Here is a 20,042-nt window from a genome sequence, read left to right on the forward strand (position 1 = left end):
GAATCCAAAAACAGATGTGTTTTGTCATCTGGCTGCTGTAGTGGGAGATGTTTGCAAAAGCTTGAGCAACTGAGCAGACCTCTGTAATATTCATGCTGTTTAATGTGAGTGTAATAACTTCTTTTATTTTATCCAGTCTTTCTAACTGGTTAATTTTGTACTAACATTTTCTGTCATATCTGAGCAGTGCATTTTGCCTCTCTTGTAAGAATGTAGCATTTGCTTTGTCTGTGGCCCTCTAATACCTCTCAACTGTACAGATTTTCACAACATGTCCAGATTTCTGCCTAATATTTTTCATCCATTTTTCATAAAATTGTGGATTTTCTGGCAAATTAGTGGTGAATCATAAAAGACTAAAGTTAGAAAATAAAGATAGACTTTTGAGTTTCAGACTTCATACCCTTCAGTAAATGCATGCTAATGCAAAACCTATTATTCTATCAACTATCTAAGTTTGTAAGAACAATATTTAAAAATTGTCCCTACTTTTGGGCCTTTGTCTCACTTTTATGCATGGTTTTGTCCAGATTTCTTGCTCTGAGAAGTTGAGAGGTATGAATGACCCTCTTTCATTATTTCCTGAATTTACATTATTCTTAAATTTGTTGTCTGTGGCTCTGTATTTTTGTCAAGATTTATTTCACTATTTTGAAGGTTTTCCTCAGTTCAGAAGTAAGCCATGTACAGATTGTCCTATCGAACTCCTTATCATACAGGGCAATTTTTTTTGGACATTCTGATGATCAGCATATATTCTGCAGCTGTAATGAATGTTGAGCAAGTGGATTGATTAGTCATTATTTGCCAATTCAGTAAGAAATGGGGCTTGTCTACTATGTTTTAAAAAAGCATAAGATACAGTGTTGCTTGTTGGTCAATTAATTAATTAATTTATAGCTGTGAAGGGGATGTAGATAGTACAATTGTCACTGGATGTTTGAGTATGAACTATGGAATTTGAGAAACCTTGGGTAACATTAGTGAGAACTCTAGGCATTCAATCCAGCATTATATTATGGCTGCCTGTGATGGTGTTAGGTCAAGTGTGTATGAAATATATCTGCACAAAAGAAACTCTTAGGGGAGGCTCATTAAGCACTGTCAGTAGGGTCTTTACAAGTGAGAACTGAAATCTCCAAACATAACCCTATTTTGCTTCTTAACTTGAGGAGATAAAGACTTCAGGAGGCTTACATTTCTATTTACTTTGGAGTAGGGCTGTATGTAAGACCATTGATATTAGAACCAATGAAACACAGATAAGAAAAGTTTGGATCATAATCTGTAATATTTGAATAAATAGCAAGTAATGAGCATGACAAGCTTTTGGATAACTCTTTCACCCACTTTTTAGCCTGGCCTCTGGCCCTGGAAGTGATAGAAGAGGACTTCATCCAGGGTTCAGCGATACCAGTAATATCAGGCTTGTAGTTAGGCCTTCAAGACAGTGAATTTATTTCATATAGTTCCTGTCTTAACATCCATTATCTTAACTCCCTTATTCAAACCCAGAGTACCATAGGGTACCTCCAGGCTTAGCTTAATGCCTTATGAAAGTAGGAGGGTATAAAGTTATTGTTCTGATGTGTGCATGTAGTTGTTCTCATTTTGTCACAGGCTATCGGGATCAGTTTAAAGAGAGCTGGTATGTGTTTGGGACAGAGTGCTGTGCTATAGAGAAATTGTTTTTGTGGTACTTGTGCATGCAAGGTCTGGGCAGTCTGGCCAGGCAGTGGGTAGTATAAGAAAAAAGATGAATGAAGCAGCCTGTCATTACTTTTACCCATAATGCCTTACCAGGTTGTGAGAAAGGGTTGAGGTAGTAGGAGAAGTGAATAGTAACCTGCAGTAGTAGAAAGATGTGTAGAGGTATGGATGATGTGTGTCTGTGTGCGCTTGTGTATGTGTTTGTGTGCATGCGTGTGTGTGTGTGTGTGTGTGTGTGTGTGTGTGTGTGTGTGTGTGTACGCGTGCATGCGCGTGTGCGCATGCACGCATATGTGTGTGTGTGTGTGTGTGTGCGTGTGTGTGTGTGTGTGTGTGTCCACATGCGGGAGTGTAGGAACATAGCAGACTGGTGCTTAGCTATCCAGATAGCAGCCTCAGCATTTATTTGTGCTGAACATGCCTAACAATCATTCCCACTTTTGTATTTCTTCTTTACTAGTGCTATAACATCAAATAAACCCACAGAATCTTTGTACATAGAAGTCTTAAGCCCCAGGGGTCATTAGCTAACATTTATGATGACTATCTTGAGGACAGAAAAAGGCCTTATATTTTCATGAGTGTGAGAGTAGTTTGCCTTGCAGTTGCACACAGTAAACTACTTTCCCTACTCTAGAAATCAGCTCAGAACAAAATGTTGGCATAAAACCAGAAAAAGAAATAAATACAGACTAAAACACTGAGAGTTATGTAAGAACTGAATATTTTAGCTGTCAACTAGAAAACCAGTCACAAGCTAACTGTAGCATTGTCAAATGAAAGTTCACATTCGGTATGTAGAATATGAAAATACTGCTAAATAGTTGAACTACTATAGTTCAATAGTTATAGCATAGGCCAGGTAAGGCAATATGTGGCACAAGTGTTCAACCTAATAGTGACATATGAGTACGTAATTCTTGGTATTTCACTGGAAATGAGAAGAAGGTAATATCTCAAGCATAATCTTACTTTTTCTTTGCTCTAATTGTATGAGACGATTTCTAAACCTGAGCAGATTTATCATATATAATTGATAAGTAGTGTTAAATGTATTTAAAATATATGTGAATAGCCAAGCATTAGTACCCCATCATGCAGTTTATCTGCCTGTCAATTGAACATTTTACAAGTGTACTGGATACTCAGAAATGATGCTTACTCTTGGCATAAGCATTTTATCTTGGGTTAAGCAATGGGCATCATTGTCACTTTGTAGTTAAATTGCATGTACTGCGTAACAGATGAAGAAACACACTAAGGACAATAAAACACTAGTGAGGGTTTCTTTAAGAAGCCAGCTTGCCATAGCTTAATACTGTTTTATATACTGCTGCCACTAAAGACTGCACAATATGCAAGAAAAGCATCGGAGAAACAAAAAAGAAACAAACCTTTGGAGGCAGCTTGCTGACATACTGAGTAAAATGTTATTTTACAGTTTTCTGCTTTTGTCTTGATTCCAAGCAGTTCAGATTCATAGTGCCTGCTCACTTAAGTTGTTTTGGACATATTACTGGTTCCTCAGGTCTGTGTACGTATGGATAAAATTTTGAATGAGACTGATAGATACAGATAGAGATAGATATACAGATAGAAAAAAGCAGGGAGGAAGCAAACACATTTGTATGTTTATAACGTAATCTGATGTTTTCTGGATAAACATAGAAAGCATGCCATTTACTATAATATCTAGTCCATGCCACCTTAGAACTGTGCCACATCTCATCAGAAAGCAGCAGTGATTCACTGGAATATGCCCCATTGCTCTGCTGCCAGCTGTAGTGAGACCTCAAATAATACCAGAATAGATGTAAACAGTTGCGTGATTACTTTGAAAATTCAGCCCTGTAGAAAGCGGGATTAGACAGTATGAATTTAGCTTACTGCAGTGTTTCCTGTAACATATTGGGTTGATGTTATCTTTTTTGTCAGCCTGTGTTGCAGGATTATCTGAATAAGGATGTTATATCTGCAGTTAGTGACTATCTGACAGCTGAATTCATACCATTAGAAGCTCATAAGGACACAGTTACTGACCATGTCCTTCATTTGCAAGTTTCCTGATCTTAAGTATATTTATTTTGTTATATACATTTGTTAACTGCATAAGCCCACTGAACACGTGTCCCTTTTCATCGGTGACTTGCGAGCACTGTCAGGGTAAATGACTTGCTCTGAGTCACACAGTAGGCAAATGGAAGGGGAAAGAATCAAACCTTTTACCTCTGACTATAGCAGGCATCTCATATAGGAAGGGTAATGCCTTACTCCTATGTGCAAACTGGAAAATGATGCTTACTAAATGTATGGATACTTTGGGTAGAATGCTCACTCTCTTAAACCTCTTCATTTAAAAATCTTGTTAAGAACATTGCTTAAAAATAAAATTCCGCTATGAACTAATCAGACTTTTAACTTCCCATATTCATTACACTGTTGACAAAATATTTTAATCTGTGGTATTGAGGGATACAATCCCGACTATAAGCTAGGTGACTGATGTCCAAATAGTGTCACAATCACCTTCTGGAGCTGGCATGGGGAGTACTGATATTGTGGAGCTTGGAGAAGAGGTAAAATCATTCAGGACTCTTATGCCACTATTTTATTTTCATTTGTTATCTGGGTAAAACACACTGACCCAGCCGGACCATTTTCAGGTTCAGCGCAGTAAAGATAATACAGGCATAAGAATATAATAAAATGTAATAAAATGCAGGTTTAAAAAAATGAAATTGTGTGACAAAGATGAAATGTTACATGGAAGGATCAGGATATTAAGGTGTGATGTCATAGTGTCTTAATACTGTCTGTAACTCTGTAAGTCATACAAGACTTAAAGGACCACTACGTGCAAATGATGAAGAAAACGTATATTTTTTATCTTGCCATGATTTACTACACCTCCCAAAGCTGCCTGCAGCAAAATAAGTACTCATTCCTAATTTTATTTTGTTTTTACTCTTGTCTGCTCTCATGGGGGCAGACATCGTGATTCCTTTGGAAAGCTAAATCTGTCCCATAATGCACAGACTGAGAACAAATAGCCCTACCATTTGTTGTCAGACTAGACTTCCATTCACTTAGAATGGAACACCTGAAAAAAAACTGCCAAGTTTGAGAGTCTGCAGCTCATGTGTCATTGACTGGTATGTGCTGAGTTTTACAAATGTTGTTCCTACTGATGTACTACACATTCTTTGAAAGAAACTTGCAAAAGTGTCAACAAATTACTGAGATAAAAAACACTTTTCACAAGGAGCAGTTTTGCAAGTTTCAGTTCCTGGCCAGGTTACTCCTCCCATCTCCCCTCCTTTAGTGGGCTACAGTCTCACATTTCCAGCTTTACTAGATTCAACTATTTAGTCAGCTTTGCATGACAATAGACATAAAAAAAAGCAGCAAACGCATCAGTCTAGAGTTTAGGCCAGTCTATCTATTTAAAATGTGCACAGTAAAATATTCAACTTATAATGCATTTTGGCTGCTGACATGGTTATCTTTACATAGTTATTCTCTTATAGTATAACCTGAACTTATGGTATTTAATGATAAATTTTACAACAGTTCTCAGTTTCTTAACAATGACCTCCCAGGCCTCTGATGTGACCTAGTACTTTTTCTTACTATTGCTTTATCTAGTTTGTCTTAGTTGTATACCTGTAGCATGTCTCTCATCCTCTCAGCAACAGACTCCTGGAGAAAACTTCCAAAGCAGATACTTGCATTGAAAGAGTAGCAGCAGCTGTAGCAGTGAAACTACACTCCAAAACAATGCACTCATAGTACTGATAAACACAGGGGAATATGTCTGAATCAAGCAGTGATGAAATTGCTAGGGACTTCACTGAGCACAATTTTACTCTTAATCTCTCCATTTCATAATCCATAACATTAGCACCACACTTAAAGGCACACCTCCACCTTCCACAAACAGCTTCCCACATCCACACAACATACCAGTCAAATTTAAGGCTTTTCCCACCTCTCTGCAAAACACTGCTGTAATGGCTTTGGCAAACAAATGAAAATGATTGATGGGTGTTGGTTCAAGACTCCCATCCATATCTCTCAACAGTACAGATTTTTTCAGAAAGTCCAGATTTTTTGTCTGTTTTTCATAAAATTGCAGTTTTCTGTCAAATTATTGGCAAATCATTGAACACGGAAGTCGGAAGGTTGACAGGCATTTGATTTTCAAACTTCATATCCTTAAGAAAATAAATTCACTCTAATGCAAAACCTGTTTATCAACTTTCTAAGTTTGTAAGTGCAATATTTATAAATTGTCCCATTTTTGGGCCTTTGTCCCCTATTATTTATGGCCTTGTCCAGATTTCTTGTTCTATAATGTTGAGAGTTATGCTGCCATCCCTTCCTACTGGAGCCAGTCCACTGCACTTGCACAAGTGTCCCCCTCAGCAGGGCAGCAAGCAGGTATCAGTGCAGATTTGCTTTATAGTTCTTTTACACCACACACACACACACACACACACACACACACACACACACACACACACACACACACACACACACACACAGTAAATCTTGTTGTCCATGTTATTTCTTCTTTTCCTTGGTTTCGTTTCTCTTACTTGTAATGTTGTTTTTACTCATTTTTTTCTCCTGCCTCCCATATCTATCCTAATTATTACTAACAAATACTTTTTCTCACTCTTTCTTCTCTTCCCCTCCTCCTCTTTATCCACTATTTGAACTTTTCCACTCTGACATTTGCTTTATGGGTAAATAATGAACTGTCACCCTTATGTCAGCACATTTCAGTGCTACATAATATTGTATTTAGTCTAATAATAGGTTCATAGGTAGGACTAGGCTATCGGCCTAAGGGCCTAAGTAAGCATATCCAGCAAGTTTCCCTGGCTTATGCCACCCAAGAAAGTTATTTTCCTGTGCCACTGTCGAACAGAGCCACAGAAGTGATTCCTGGGGTATATTTTCCTATCTCCCATACACAAAGATTTTTCTTGAAAAGTGCTAATGAGGAACTTTGCTTGACATAGATGGGTAGCTTGTTCCAGAGTATGGGAAGTCTCTTGGACAGGAATCTATCCCTAGAGCATGTAGCTCAGAGGGATTGGGATTTCTTTAGGTGTAGCATGTCCAACAGCTCTGGGTTTGACATAGCTTTATATGTTAGGCAGAAATCACCTCTGAGTAGGCAATATGCTACGGAGTAAAGCTGGTGTTTTTTTAGATGGTCAGTGTAGGGCATCTGTTTGAGGTCAGTAATCCTCTTTGTGAGGTACTTCTGCGGCCTTTCCAGCTGCTGCAAATGTCTTGTGAGGTACATTCCAAAAGGGGCATTGTACTCTATAATGGGTCTAATGAGTGTCAAGTAAAGGGGAACAATTATCTGTTTTTTTCCTGGATGAGAACCCTTTTGTGATGAGGTGTGCCACGTAGAAGGACTTCCTGACTACTGTGGCGATGTGATTATCAAAGGAGAGACTACTGCCCACCTGGGTCCCAAGGTCTCATCACACATTCGGAGTTAGACTACCACCTATGTGGTAGCTCATGGGTACAGTGTTTTTTTTTTACAAAAGGGCCTCACTGAGACAGATGCCTGGTAAGCCATGGCCTCAAGCTCAATGCCAAAAAGTGCATTGTCATTCCCTTTGGTAAAAACTCTGTACCCATGAACTACAACATAGGCGGTAGTATACTTAACACCAAAAGTGTGATGAGACCTTGGGACACAGGTGGACAGTAGTCTCTCCTTTGATAATCACATCGCCACAGTAGTCAGGAAATCCTTCTACATGGCACACCTCATCACAAAAGGCTTCTCATCCAGAAAAAAAGAGGTCATTGTTCCCCTCTACTCATCACTCATTAGCCCCATTATAGAGTACAACGCCCCTTTTGGTATGTACCTCACAAGACATCTACAACAACTGGAAAGGCCACAGAAATACCTCACAAAGAGGATTACTGGCCTCAAACAGATGCCCTACGCAGACAGTCTCAAAAAACTCCAGCTTTACTTTGTCACATATCGCCTACTCAGAGGTGATCTCTGCCTAACATACAAAGCTATGTCAAACCCAGAGCTTTTGGACATGCTCCACTTAAAGAAATCCCAATCCCTCTGAGCTACACGCTCTAGGGACCTAAACCTTGTCACCACAATAAACAGAACATGCCGGAGGGATAGATTCCTGTCCCAGAGACTTCCCATACTCTGGAATAAACTACCTATCTATATCAAACAAAGCTCTTCATTAGCACTCTTCAAGAAAAATTTTGATGATCGGATGGGAAATAAGAAATTCACCCCGGGGATCACCTCTGTGGCTCTGCTCGACAGTGGCACAGGAAAATAATTTTCTTGGGTGGTAAAAGCCAGGGTACCTTTTTGGCTGGGCTTGTATAGGCCCCAGGGCTGATAGCCTAGTACCTACCTATGAACCTATACGTTCCATGGCCTTGCAGACCAATTTCATCAGGCTAATAGGACGATAGTTCCCGGGATCAGTGGTGGCTCCCCCTTTGTGGAGTGGGATAACTGTTGCTGTGTGCCATTCAGTGTGCACAAAGCCTGATGTGAGGCTATGATTAAAGATGGTGCTTAGGTGGGGAGCCAGTTCGTTCTGAAGTTCATGTAAAACGCAGCCTGGGATGTTGTCCAGTCCCATGGATGCTGTGTTTTTGGCTTTAGAGAGTGCAGCTTTTACCTGTGTAGTTGTGATTACAGGGACTCTGCATTCTTCCTGTATAGATATGGGCCCTTTAGGGTGTGAGAGGGTGGTAAAGTTAGCACTGAACCTATCTGCCAGAATGTTGGCAATATCAGTTGGTTCTGTAATTTTCATGCAGTTGTGCTGTAACTCAGAGCAGATCTGGGTGCCATTCAGATTCTTGACATAGGTATAGAATGCTTTGTGGTTGTCCTTAGAATCAGTGGCAATTTTATTTTCATAGCTAGCTTTGGATGCTCTCATAAGGGATCTCAGCGTCTTACTGAGGCTGACCGGGGAGCTCCACCACTCATGGGATTTTACTCTCTTTTGCAACAATTTCTTCCTTCTGTTGTACAGTTTGTTTATGGCAGGGGACCACCAGATTGGCTTCCTTTTTTTGGAGGATAGCTTCTTGGTTCTGTTTTGGATAGCACGATCCATGCACTCATGTAAGTGCTTATAGAGTGCATTTGTGTAGGATTCAGCAGTCGTAACTGTATTGGCCGTCTGCATGGGTGTCATGAAGTTTGCCACTTCTGTCTTAAAAAGCATGAAGTTGGCTATGGAATAATTTTTTACCGTGGTTTCCTTAATGTGGGGTGGGGGCGGGATGTGGATATCTAGGGTGATTAGCTTATGGTCTGATCTGACCAACAAGGAGTTGACTTTGGGTGTGAAATACCAGCCATTCATGTTGGTAATGACTAGGTCTAGGATATTGTTGCCCTTGGTGGGGGTGTGGATAAGTTGATCCAGGGCACTGGAATTTATGAATTCCAGAAAGCATTGAGCGAAGTAGTTGGTACATGAGTAGTTTTCCCAGTTAATGGTGGGGTAGTTGAAATCGCCCACTATTAGGGTGTTTGAACCCTAATATTTTCCAGTATATCAAGAAAAGAGGAGTGGGAATCCTGGAGCATGACGGGGGATCTGTAGCAAGCTACAATTTGGATTGCAGTTTTGCCCAGAGTTAGTTGCACTTGGATAACCATGGATGCATTATGCTGAGCAACTAGCCTGGAGGTGTGGATATCCTTAATGAATATGGGCACACCTCCGCCTTTGGTGTTCCGGTCCAGGTTACGTGGCCGAAAAGTGTGGTATGAGTTATAGCCTGGTTGTGCAGTGGTGCTCTTTGGAGCCTTGAACCAGGTCTCATTCACTGCACAGGTATCGATGTTCTCCATTTTAAAGAGTGCCTTGAGTGAGTGCATTTTGAGATTTAGACTTCTAGCATTGAGTAGCATTAACCTCAGTTTTTGCTTGCCTGTTCCTGTTACATTTGAAACTTGTCTAAAAAAGGCACTATAGGGGCAGCAACAGCCTTAGCCAGTATCCGGAATCCCATGGGTGACAGGTGCAGGCCATCTCTGGCAAAGCATTGTGGTCTGTCAACCATGTCATCCCAGGCAGATACTGGATCCCCTTAGAATGACACCAGAAGCTTAGCCAATTGTTGAAGTCAATAATTTTGTCCTTGTACTGCGGTGTCATTCTGGGCGATGGCAGAATGCTACTCAGGGCTAGGGTCATGCCTCCCTGGGCTGCAAGATCGTAGCGCTCTTCCATGTTTCTTTTCATGTAGTCCAGGGAGGCATGTCTCAGGTCATTCACACCAACATGGACAATGACAGAGTCATATTTGCACTTGGTTGTGGAGTGACCTGAATGCATGGGTTATGTGGCAGATCCTGGCACCTGACAGGCAGCTGACAGTAACCTTCTCCTTGTTTAGCCTGGTAAATGCGACATCAGTTTGCCTGACTATAGAGTTACCTATGACTAGTGTGTTGTGTACGTTGTTTTGCCTAATATATTATATATGTTATAATATACATATATGTTTGCCCATAATATCTGAATAAGTGAGTGGGATTTTCATGACAGCATCAAGGAAACATTTTCCTTCCGTCTGTGTTTTTTTTTCTTAAGTTTTGGATTTTTCTTGGTATATTGATTGATTTTCTTAGTATATTTTATTTTTTTATTTATTTTCCATTTGTTTACCAGGTTAGTCCGACTGGACACAAGATGATCATTTTCAGTGGAGGCTGGGGGAGAAAAGGTCCAGATACATAGTAAACAATTATAAAAAATAATAAAAATAAATTATACAAACATAGCTATTTTGTACAAAGAGCATAGAAAATATACAAGGAGTAAAATCAGTTTTACAATTGATGCAACATACACAGTGGTTAGAATATTGAGAAACAATTAAACAAGATAATATACAACAAATATACAACTGCTTGAACATAAATTCAAAAAGAAGTTTCCGTAGACAAACAGGGTCATAAACTAGAAATCATAACTATATTGATATGATTTATATTGCATTTATCTTGTTTTAATGATGGTATGTATTATTGGACGTGTCATATGTGCACAAATATTTGTATTAATTGTTCTATCATGGTGTGGATGGCAGGAGAAATGGGGTAGGGGTTATACTAAAGGAACAATATGCCAAGAGTGTTTTAGACGTGAAGAGAGTGTCTGACAGAGTGATGTTTATGAAGCTCAAATTGATGGTGTAATGATGAATGTTGTTAGTGCATATGCTCCACAAGTTGGGTGTGCGATGGATGAGAAAGAGAAATTTTGGAGTGAGTTGGATGAAGTTGTGGTGAGTGTACCCAAGGGTGAGAGACTAGTGATTGGAGCGGACTTTAATGGGCATGTTGGTGAAGTGAACAGAAGGGATGAGGAAGTGATGGGTAGGTATGGTGTTAAGGAGAGGAATGCAGAAAGTCTGATGATTGTGGATTTTGCGAAAAGGATGGACATGGCTGTGGTGAATATGTATTTTAAGAAGAGGGAGGAGCATAGGGTGACGTACAAGAGTGGAGGAAGATGCACACAGGTGGATTATATCCTATGTAGGAGGGCCAGTCTGAAGGAGATTGGAGACTGTAAAGTGGTGGTAGGGGAAAGTGTAGTTAAGCAGCATAGAATGGTGGTCTGTAGGATGACGTTGGTGATCAAGAAGAGGAGGAGGAGTGTGAAAGCAGTGCCAAGGATTAAATGGTGGAAGTTAAAAAAGTGTGATTGTGAAGTGGAGTTTAGGGAAAAGTTAAGACAGGCACTGGGAGGCAGTGGAGAGTTACCGAATAGCTGGGTAACTACAGCAGAACTAGTAAGGGAGACTGCTAGAAAGGTGCTTGGTGTGACATCTGGACAGAGGAAGGAGGACAAGGAGACCTGGTGGTGGAATGAGGAAGTACAGGAGAGTATACAGAGGAAGAGGCTGGCGAAGAAGAAGTGGGATTGTCAAAGAGATGAAGAAAGTAGACATGAGTATAAGGAGATGAGGCGCATGGCAAAGACAGAGGTGGCGAAAGCTAAGGATAAGGCGTATGGAGAGTTGTATGAGAGAGTGGACACTAAAGAGGGAGAAAAGGACCTGTACCGATTGGCTAGACAGAGGGACAGAGCTGGGAAAGATGTGCAGCAAGTAAGGGTGATAAAGGATAGTGAGAGAAAGGTACTCACAAGAGAGGAGAGTGTGTTGAGTAGATGGAAAGAGTATTTTGAGAGGCTGATGAATGAAGAGAATGAGAGAGAGAGAAGGTTGAATGATGTAGGGATAGTGAATCAGGAAGTGAAACAGATTAGCAAGGAAGAAGTAAGGACAGCTATGAAGAGGATGAAGAATGGAAAGGTTGTTGGCCCAGATGACATACCAATGGAAGCATGGAGGTGCTTAGGAGAAATGGCAGTGGAATTTTTAACTAGACTGTTTAATGAAATTTTGGAAAGTCAGAGGATGCCTGAGGAGTGGAGAAAAAGTGTTGTGGTACCTATCTTTAAGAATAAGGGTGATGTGCAGAGCTGCAGTAACTACAGTGGGATAAAATTGATCAGTCACAGCTTGAAGTTATGTGAGAGCATAGTAGAAGCTAGGTTAAGAAGGAAGGTGATGATTAGTGATCAGCAGTATGGTTTCATGCCAGGAAAGAGCACTACAGATGCGATGTTTGCTCTGAGAGTGTTATTGGAGAAATACAGAGAAGGTCAGAAGGAGTTGCATTGTGTCTTTATAGACTTGGAAAAAGCATAGGACAGGGTGCCTAGAGAAGAGTTGTGGTATTGTATGAGGAAGTCGGGAGTGGCAGAGAAGTATGTAAGAGTGGTACAGGATATGTACGAGGGTAGTGTGACAGTGGTGAGGACTGCAGTGGGAGTGACAGATCCGTTTAAGGTGGAGGTGGGATTACATCAAGGATCAGCTCTGAGTCCTTTCTTATTTGCAGTGGTGATGGACAGGTTGACAGATGAGATGAGATGAGACAGGAGGCCCCGTGGACTATGATGTTTGCAGATGACATTGTGATCTGTAGTGAGAGTAGGAATCAGGTTGAGGAGACTCTGGGGAGGTGGAGATGTGCTCTAGAGAGCAGAGGAATGAAGGTCAGCAGGGCTAAGACAGAATATATGTGTGTAAATGAGAGGGAGGGTAGAGGAATGGTGAGGATGCAGGGAGTAGAGTTGGTAAAGGTGGACAAGTTTAAGTACTTGGGATCAACAGTTCAGAGTAATGGTGAATGTGGAAGAGAGGTGAAGAAGAGAGTACAGGCAGGGTGGAATGGGTGGAGAAGAGTGTCAGGAGTGATTTGTGACAGACGGGTACCAGTAAGAGTGAAAGGGAAGATCTACAAGACAGTAGTGGAGACCAGCTATGTTATATGGGTTGGAGACAGTGGCATTGACAAAAAGGCAGGAGTCAGAGCTGGATGTGGCAGAGTTAAAGATGTTAAGATTTGCACTCGGTGTGACAATTAAACAAGATAATATACAACAAATATACAACTGCTTGAACATAAATTCAAAAAGAAGTTTCCGTAGACAAACAGGGTCATAAACTAGAAATCATAACTATATTGATATGATTTATATTGCATTTATCTTGTTTTAATGATGGTATGTATTATTGGACGTGTCATATGTGCACAAATATTTGTATTAATTGTTCTATCATGGTGTGGATGGCAGGAGAAATGGGGTAGGGGTTATACTAAAGGAACAATATGCCAAGAGTGTTTTAGACGTGAAGAGAGTGTCTGACAGAGTGATGTTTATGAAGCTCGAAATTGATGGTGTAATGATGAATGTTGTTAGTGCATATGCTCCACAAGTTGGGTGTGCGATGGATGAGAAAGAGAAATTTTGGAGTGAGTTGGATGAAGTTGTGGTGAGTGTACCCAAGGGTGAGAGACTAGTGATTGGAGCGGACTTTAATGGGCATGTTGGTGAAGTGAACAGAGGAGATGAGGAAGTGATGGGTAGGTATAGTGTTAAGGAGAGGAATGCAGGTCAGATGATTGTGGATTTTATGAAAAGGATGGACATGGCTGTGGTGAATATGTATTTTAAGAAGAGGGAGGAGCATAGGGTGACGTACAAGAGTGGAGGAAGATGCACACAGGTGGATTATATCCTATGTAGGAGGGCCAGTCTGAAGGAGATTGGAGACTGTAAAGTGGTGGCAGGGGAAAGTGTAGTTAAGCAGCATAGAATGGTGGTCTGTAGGATGACGTTGGTGATCAAGAAGAGGAGGAGGAGTGTGAAAGCAGTGCCAAGGATTAAATGGTGGAAGTTAAAAAGTGTGATTGTGAAGTGTCGTTTAGTGAAGAGTTAAGACAGGCACTGGGAGGCAGTGGAGAGTTACCGAATAGCTGGGTAACTACAGCAGAACTAGTAAGGGAGACTGCTAGAAAGGTGCTTGGTGTGACATCTGGACAGAGGAAGGAGGACAAGGAGACCTGGTGGTGGAATGAGGAAGTACAGGAGAGTATACAGAGGAAGAGGCTGGCGAAGAAGAAGTGGGATTGTCAAAGAGATGAAGAAAGTAGACATGAGTATAAGGAGATGACTGGCATGGCAAAGTCAGAGGTGGAAGCTAAGGATAAGGCGATGGAGAGTTGTATGAGAGAGTGGACACTAAAGAGGGAGAAAAGGACCTGTACCGATTGGCTAGACAGAGGGACAGAGCTGGGAAAGATGTGCAGCAAGTAAGGGTGATAAAGGATAGTGAGGGAAAGGTACTCACAAGAGAGGAGAGTGTGTTGAGTAGATGGAAAGAGTATTTTGAGAGGCTGATGAATGAAGAGAATGAGAGAGAGAAGGTTGGATGATGTGGGGATAGTGAATCAGGAAGTGAAACAGATTAGCAAGGAGGAAGTAAGGACAGCTATGAAGAGGATGAAGAATGGAAAGGTTGTTGGCCCAGATGACATACCAATGGAAGCATGGAGGTGCTTAGGAGAAATGGCAGTGGAATTTTTAACTAGACTGTTTAATGAAATTTTGGAAAGTCAGAGGATGCCTGAGGAGTGGAGAAAAAGTGTTGTGGTACCTATCTTTAAGAATAAGGGTGATGTGCAGAGCTGCAGTAACTACAGTGGGATAAAACTGATCAGTCACAGCTTGAAGTTATGTGAGAGCATAGTAGAAGCTAGGTTAAGAAGGAAGGTGATGATTAGTGATCAGCAGTATGGTTTCATGCCAGGAAAGAGCACTACAGATGCGATGTTTGCTCTGAGAGTGTTATTGGAGAAATACAGAGAAGGTCAGAAGGAGTTGCATTGTGTCTTTATAGACTTGGAGAAAGTATAGGACAGGGTGCCTAGAGAAGAGTTGTGGTATTGTATGAGGAAGTCGGGAGTGGCAGAGAAGTATGTAAGAGTGGTACAGGATATGTACGAGGGTAGTGTGACAGTGGTGAGGACTGCAGTGGGAGTGACAGATCCGTTTAAGGTGGAGGTGGGATTACATCAAGGATCAGCTCTGAGTCCTTTCATATTTGCAGTGGTGATGGACAGGTTGACAGATGAGATGAGACAGGAGGCCCCGTGGACTATGATGTTTGCAGATGACATTGTGATCTGTAGTGAGAGTAGGAATCAGGTTGAGGAGACTCTGGAGAGGTGGAGATGTGCTCTAGAGAGCAGAGGAATGAAGGTCAGCAGGGCTAAGACAGAATATATGTGTGTAAATGAGACGGAGGGTAGAGGAATGGTGAGGATGCAGGGAGTAGAGTTGGTAAAGGTGGACAAGTTTAAGTACTTGGGATCAACAGTTCAGAGTAATGGTGAATGTGGAAGAGAGGTGAAGAAGAGAGTACAGGCAGGGTGGAATGGGTGGAGAAGAGTGTCAGGAGTGATTTGTGACAGACGGGTACCAGTAAGAGTGAAAGGGAAGATCTACAAGACAGTAGTGGAGACCAGCTATGTTATATGGGTTGGAGACAGTGGCATTGACAAAAAGGCAGGAGTCAGAGCTGGATGTGGCAGAGTTAAAGATGTTAAGATTTGCACTCGGTGTGACTAGGATGGATAGGATTAGGAATCAGTATATTAGAGGGTCAGCTCATGTTGGACAGTTTGGAGACAAAGCAAGAGAGACGAGATTGCGTTGGTTTGGACATGTGCTGAGGAGGGATGATGGGTATATTGGGAAAAAGATGCTAAGGATGGAGCTGCCAGGTAAGAGGAAAAGAGGAAGGCCTAAGATAAGGTTTATGGATGTGGTGAGAGAGGACATGCAGGTGGTTGGTGTGACAGAGCAAGATGCAGAGGATAGGAAGAAATGGAAAGAGATGATCCGGTGTGGCGACCCCTAACGGGAAAAGCCAAAAGATGATGATGATGATGACAAAGTACTGGGTCACATCAGAGGCTTGGGAGGTCATTGTTAAGAAACTGAGAACTGTTGTAAAGCTTGGCATTGAATACCATAAGTTCAGGTTTTGCTATAACTATGTAAAGATAACCATGTCAGCCAGAATGCATTATAAACTGAATGTTTTACTGAGCACAATAAGAAATGGATAGATTGGCCCAAACTCTGGACTGATGTGTGTGCTTTTTTTTTTTTTTTATTCCTGGGGAAATGCTATTCAGAAATGATGAGACATATAAGGGAACAGTTTTAGTGGCACACCAGGCTGTGATTTTTTTGATGTCTGTTGTCATGCAAAGCTGACAAAATAGTTGAATTTACCCAAGCCTGAAATGTGAGACTGTAGCCCACTGAAGGAGGGGAGATGGGAGGAGTAACTTGGCCAGGAATTGAAGCTTGCAAAACTGCTCCTTGTGAAAAGTCTTTTTTATCTCAGTAATTTGTTGACACTTTTGCAAGTTTCTTTCAGAGAATGTGTAGTACATCAATAGGAACAACATTTGTAAAACTCAGCACATACCAGTCAATGACACATGAGCTGTAGACTCTCAAACTTGGCATTTTTTTCAGGTGGTCCATTCTAAGTGAATGGAAGTCTAGTCTGACAACAAATGGTAGGGCTATTTGTTCTCACAGTCTGTGCATTGAGACAGATTTAGCTTTCCAAAGGAATCACGATGTCTGCCCCCATGAGGGCAGACAAGAGTAAAAACAAAATAAAATTAGGAATGAGTACTTATTTTGCTGCAGGCAGCTTTGGGAGGTGTAGTAAATCATGGCAAGATAAAAAATATATGTTTTCTTCATCATTTGCCCGTAGTGGTCCTTTAAGTGTTACAGTAACAGCCTGCTAAGCATATCTAGTCTGTGTGCATTAGGTAGGAAGGGAGTGGGAGAAGAACAAAGAGTAAGGCTAGAGATGCAGTAGTTGGTGTGCATAGGATGATGGTGAAAAGAAAGAGCGAGGGGATTCTTATTACGTGTTGAGTTAGATTGGGTTTCTGGGGAGAGTTGGCTGTCTAGCAGGAAATGTGAATATGTTGATTATGACATGTAGCTTTAATGGAAGCCTTTACAGGGATATACTCATAAGGGAAGGGAGGAAGAGTCTTTTCAGCACTAGTCCCTTCCTACGTTTGACCCCTCACTGTTGAACTAAGGAACATTCCTAGTTGCCACTATCTGAAAAACCTTCTGCATTCCTGTCTCACGGAACCAAACCAAATGTCCTTCCTACATTTAAAAGTTTTTTTTTTCTTTGAGTATACTTATTGCTTGTAACTGTGCATTATAACTGGGCGGTATTCTACTATATATATATATATATATATATATATATATATATATATATATATTGTCTTTTAAAAGTCAGTTTGTAATACACTACGTTTAATATAACAAGAGATTTAGCTCTCATTTTCTAAAGCCAGCACAACCCAAGATGAAGAAATTCTACAGCATGTGCTGCTTAGCTTTGTCTGGTTGCACTGTTTTTCCCTCTTTGAAAGTATGCACAGCATTAATGTATGTATATGGGTACATGACTTTTCAGCCAACACAATATTTCTCCTGCCCTGATATCTTATCAGAAAGTAAGTTACCAAGACTAAAGGCACAAACTACTGTCAAATACTTTATGAAAATAAATCAATCACACTACATGTGATACATTCTTTTTGTAGGATGCCACTGTGGCATTGCCACAGCCCTCAACATGCTGCAACTGTTAGAGTGATATATTGTAGCAGTAACTCACATTTGCCTGAGGGTAATGTGGGATTTACCATCGGCTAGCCTCTACTGATCATGAGGGTAAAGCAAGGTTAATCAAGCACAGACAGCAGTGGGAAGATTCTGCATTAACCACAACTGATAAGTGATTTATTGCTTTTATACAATGACATTATTTAAGAAAGAAATCTCTTACCCTTTCTAAATAATGTAATTAAATAAATAGTAATGCCCATCCATAGCTCCCCTCTGTAGATATATCTGCTTTGTCCAATGAGTTTTTCTCTAAGTGATTTATAGAGGTATGGAGTAAGTGGTCTACATATACTATACACAATACATTAGTTATGTTTAGTTTCATTTACAATTTATGTTACTTAATCTTACAGTCTGGGTCTATTACCTGAATAAGGATGCGCCTGAGCTGAAACAACTAGAAGTCATGGCCATTCTCATAGTTGGTGAAGTGTCTTTTGTTTGAAATCCTGTGTAATAGTCTACTGCTATGATGTTCATTAACCTTAGCAATCGTTTACCAAGTCTAGGCTAGCTTTTTCAGACAAAAAGATGAGGATTTCAGCTGTTAAGCCACATGAAAGCCTGACATAAAACAATGTAAACTTGTAAAACTGAAACATGGACAACAGGGAGTTTGACAGTCATTTCATAACAGTAGCACTTTTGAGGAAGTGTTTGTCTTGACTGCTTAGTTTTTCTCTAAGGTTGCATAATCTCAGTGTTAGGTCTGTGCCATCTAATATTTCTCATACACCATCATGCTTTTTAAATGCATGCTGCTGTATAAAAACCCTCAAAATTCATTTTAAACGTAAGGCTTCATGGCCTTCGCCACTACAAAAGAAATGTAGGTGTGGGTGAAATGCATTTGTTATCATCATCATGAACTCCGTTTTTCACATTTTTTTTACATGGGGTTGGGGTCTCTATCATCATCATCCCCTTTTTTCCATTTTCTACATGGGGTTGAGGTGTTGTGTTAACTGTTGTTATAGCTCTCGATTCAATGTCACACTCCTGCCTTCTTAAAAACTCATGCCTGACTGTCGCACATCTTCTCTAACACAGTCCATCCACCTCTTTGCTGGACACCCTTGTTTCCTCCTACCTTCTTCCTGTCTGCCCCAAATCTTCTTCATCATATTGTCTTCTTTTCTACACATGTGCCTGAACCCCTGTAATCTGTTCTCTTTGATCTTTTCTGCAAACTGAGCTACTTTGGCTTCTGCTCTTATGTCCTCATTTCTACTTCTGTCCCACAGTGTGCATCCTACCACCCATCTCAGGCACTGTTTTAATCACCTCTAGCTTCCTCATCTGCTCTGCCTTTATTGTTCAGTTTTCTGTACCATACAGTAGTGCTGGTCACACCACCATTTTGTATACTACATTTTTCAGCTTCTTTGGCATTCTTCTTTCATAGACTACACCTGACACTATTCTAGTTGGCTGCAGCCCCTCTGATTTTAACTTTGACCTCTTCATTCAGACTTCCCTTCTCCTCAACCACTCCTCCCAGATACCTGAAGCTGTTAACCTGTTCCACTATCTTCCTTTTATCTCAATTCTCAGCGTCTTCTGATTCCCCCAATTTGCTGTCATTACACTGTTTTATCCTTACTCAGTTTCATCCCAAGTGCCTTCAGTGTTGCATTCCATTCCCTTATCCTTTGCTGACGTTCTTGCTCAGAGTCTAACTGTAATTCCACATCATCTGCATACAGCAACATTGTTGATCTGCTCCCTACAACCTGTTTGCTAATGTCCTCCATTGCCAATATGAACAGCAGTGGGCTCAAGAGCTGAACGCTGATTCACCCCCAGTCCCACTGGGAAACCCTCTGTGAGACAGAACACTGCTCGTACTTAAGTCATTGGATCTTTACACATAGCCTGCACTAATTCTACCAATGTTTCTGGGACTTTGAACCACCGCAGGACTGGCCACATCAGCTTTCTTGGGACCTTGTCATATGCTTTTTCCAAGTCTAAGAATACCAAATTGGACTCTTTCCTCATCTCTAGCTTCTTCTCAACTTTCTGTCTCATTGCAAACATTGGGTCAGTTCTGCTGCATCCTGAACTGTATCTGAACTGCTCATCTCCCATCTTACTTTCTACTACTCCGTGTATCCATTTATCAATCACCCTCTCCAGAACTTTCATGCAATGTAACAGGAGTTTGATACT

At 40.8% G+C, this 20,042-nt stretch overlaps 1 protein-coding gene across 2 annotated transcripts in view; it reads left to right on the forward strand.

Annotated features, from left to right (window-relative positions):
• The window catches only part of LOC122790524 (toll-like receptor 5), a 650,422-nt gene that overhangs the window by 338,717 nt on the left and 291,663 nt on the right, over positions 1-20,042 (forward strand). Inside the window, exon 1 of one of the 2 annotated variants that reach the window (XM_044058076.1) lies at positions 1-104. This exon is cut by the window's left edge and continues 2 nt beyond it. The exons of the other annotated variant lie outside the window; for it this stretch is intronic. The gene's annotated coding sequence lies outside the window, so the exon portion shown is untranslated. The remainder of the gene's footprint in view (positions 105-20,042) is intronic. 2 annotated transcript variants of the gene reach the window in all.

This window comes from Protopterus annectens, chromosome 1.part2 (assembly GCF_019279795.1).
Source record: "Protopterus annectens isolate FY-2018-M chromosome 1.part2, PAN1.0, whole genome shotgun sequence".
Classification (NCBI taxonomy): domain Eukaryota; kingdom Metazoa; phylum Chordata; order Ceratodontiformes; family Protopteridae; genus Protopterus; species Protopterus annectens.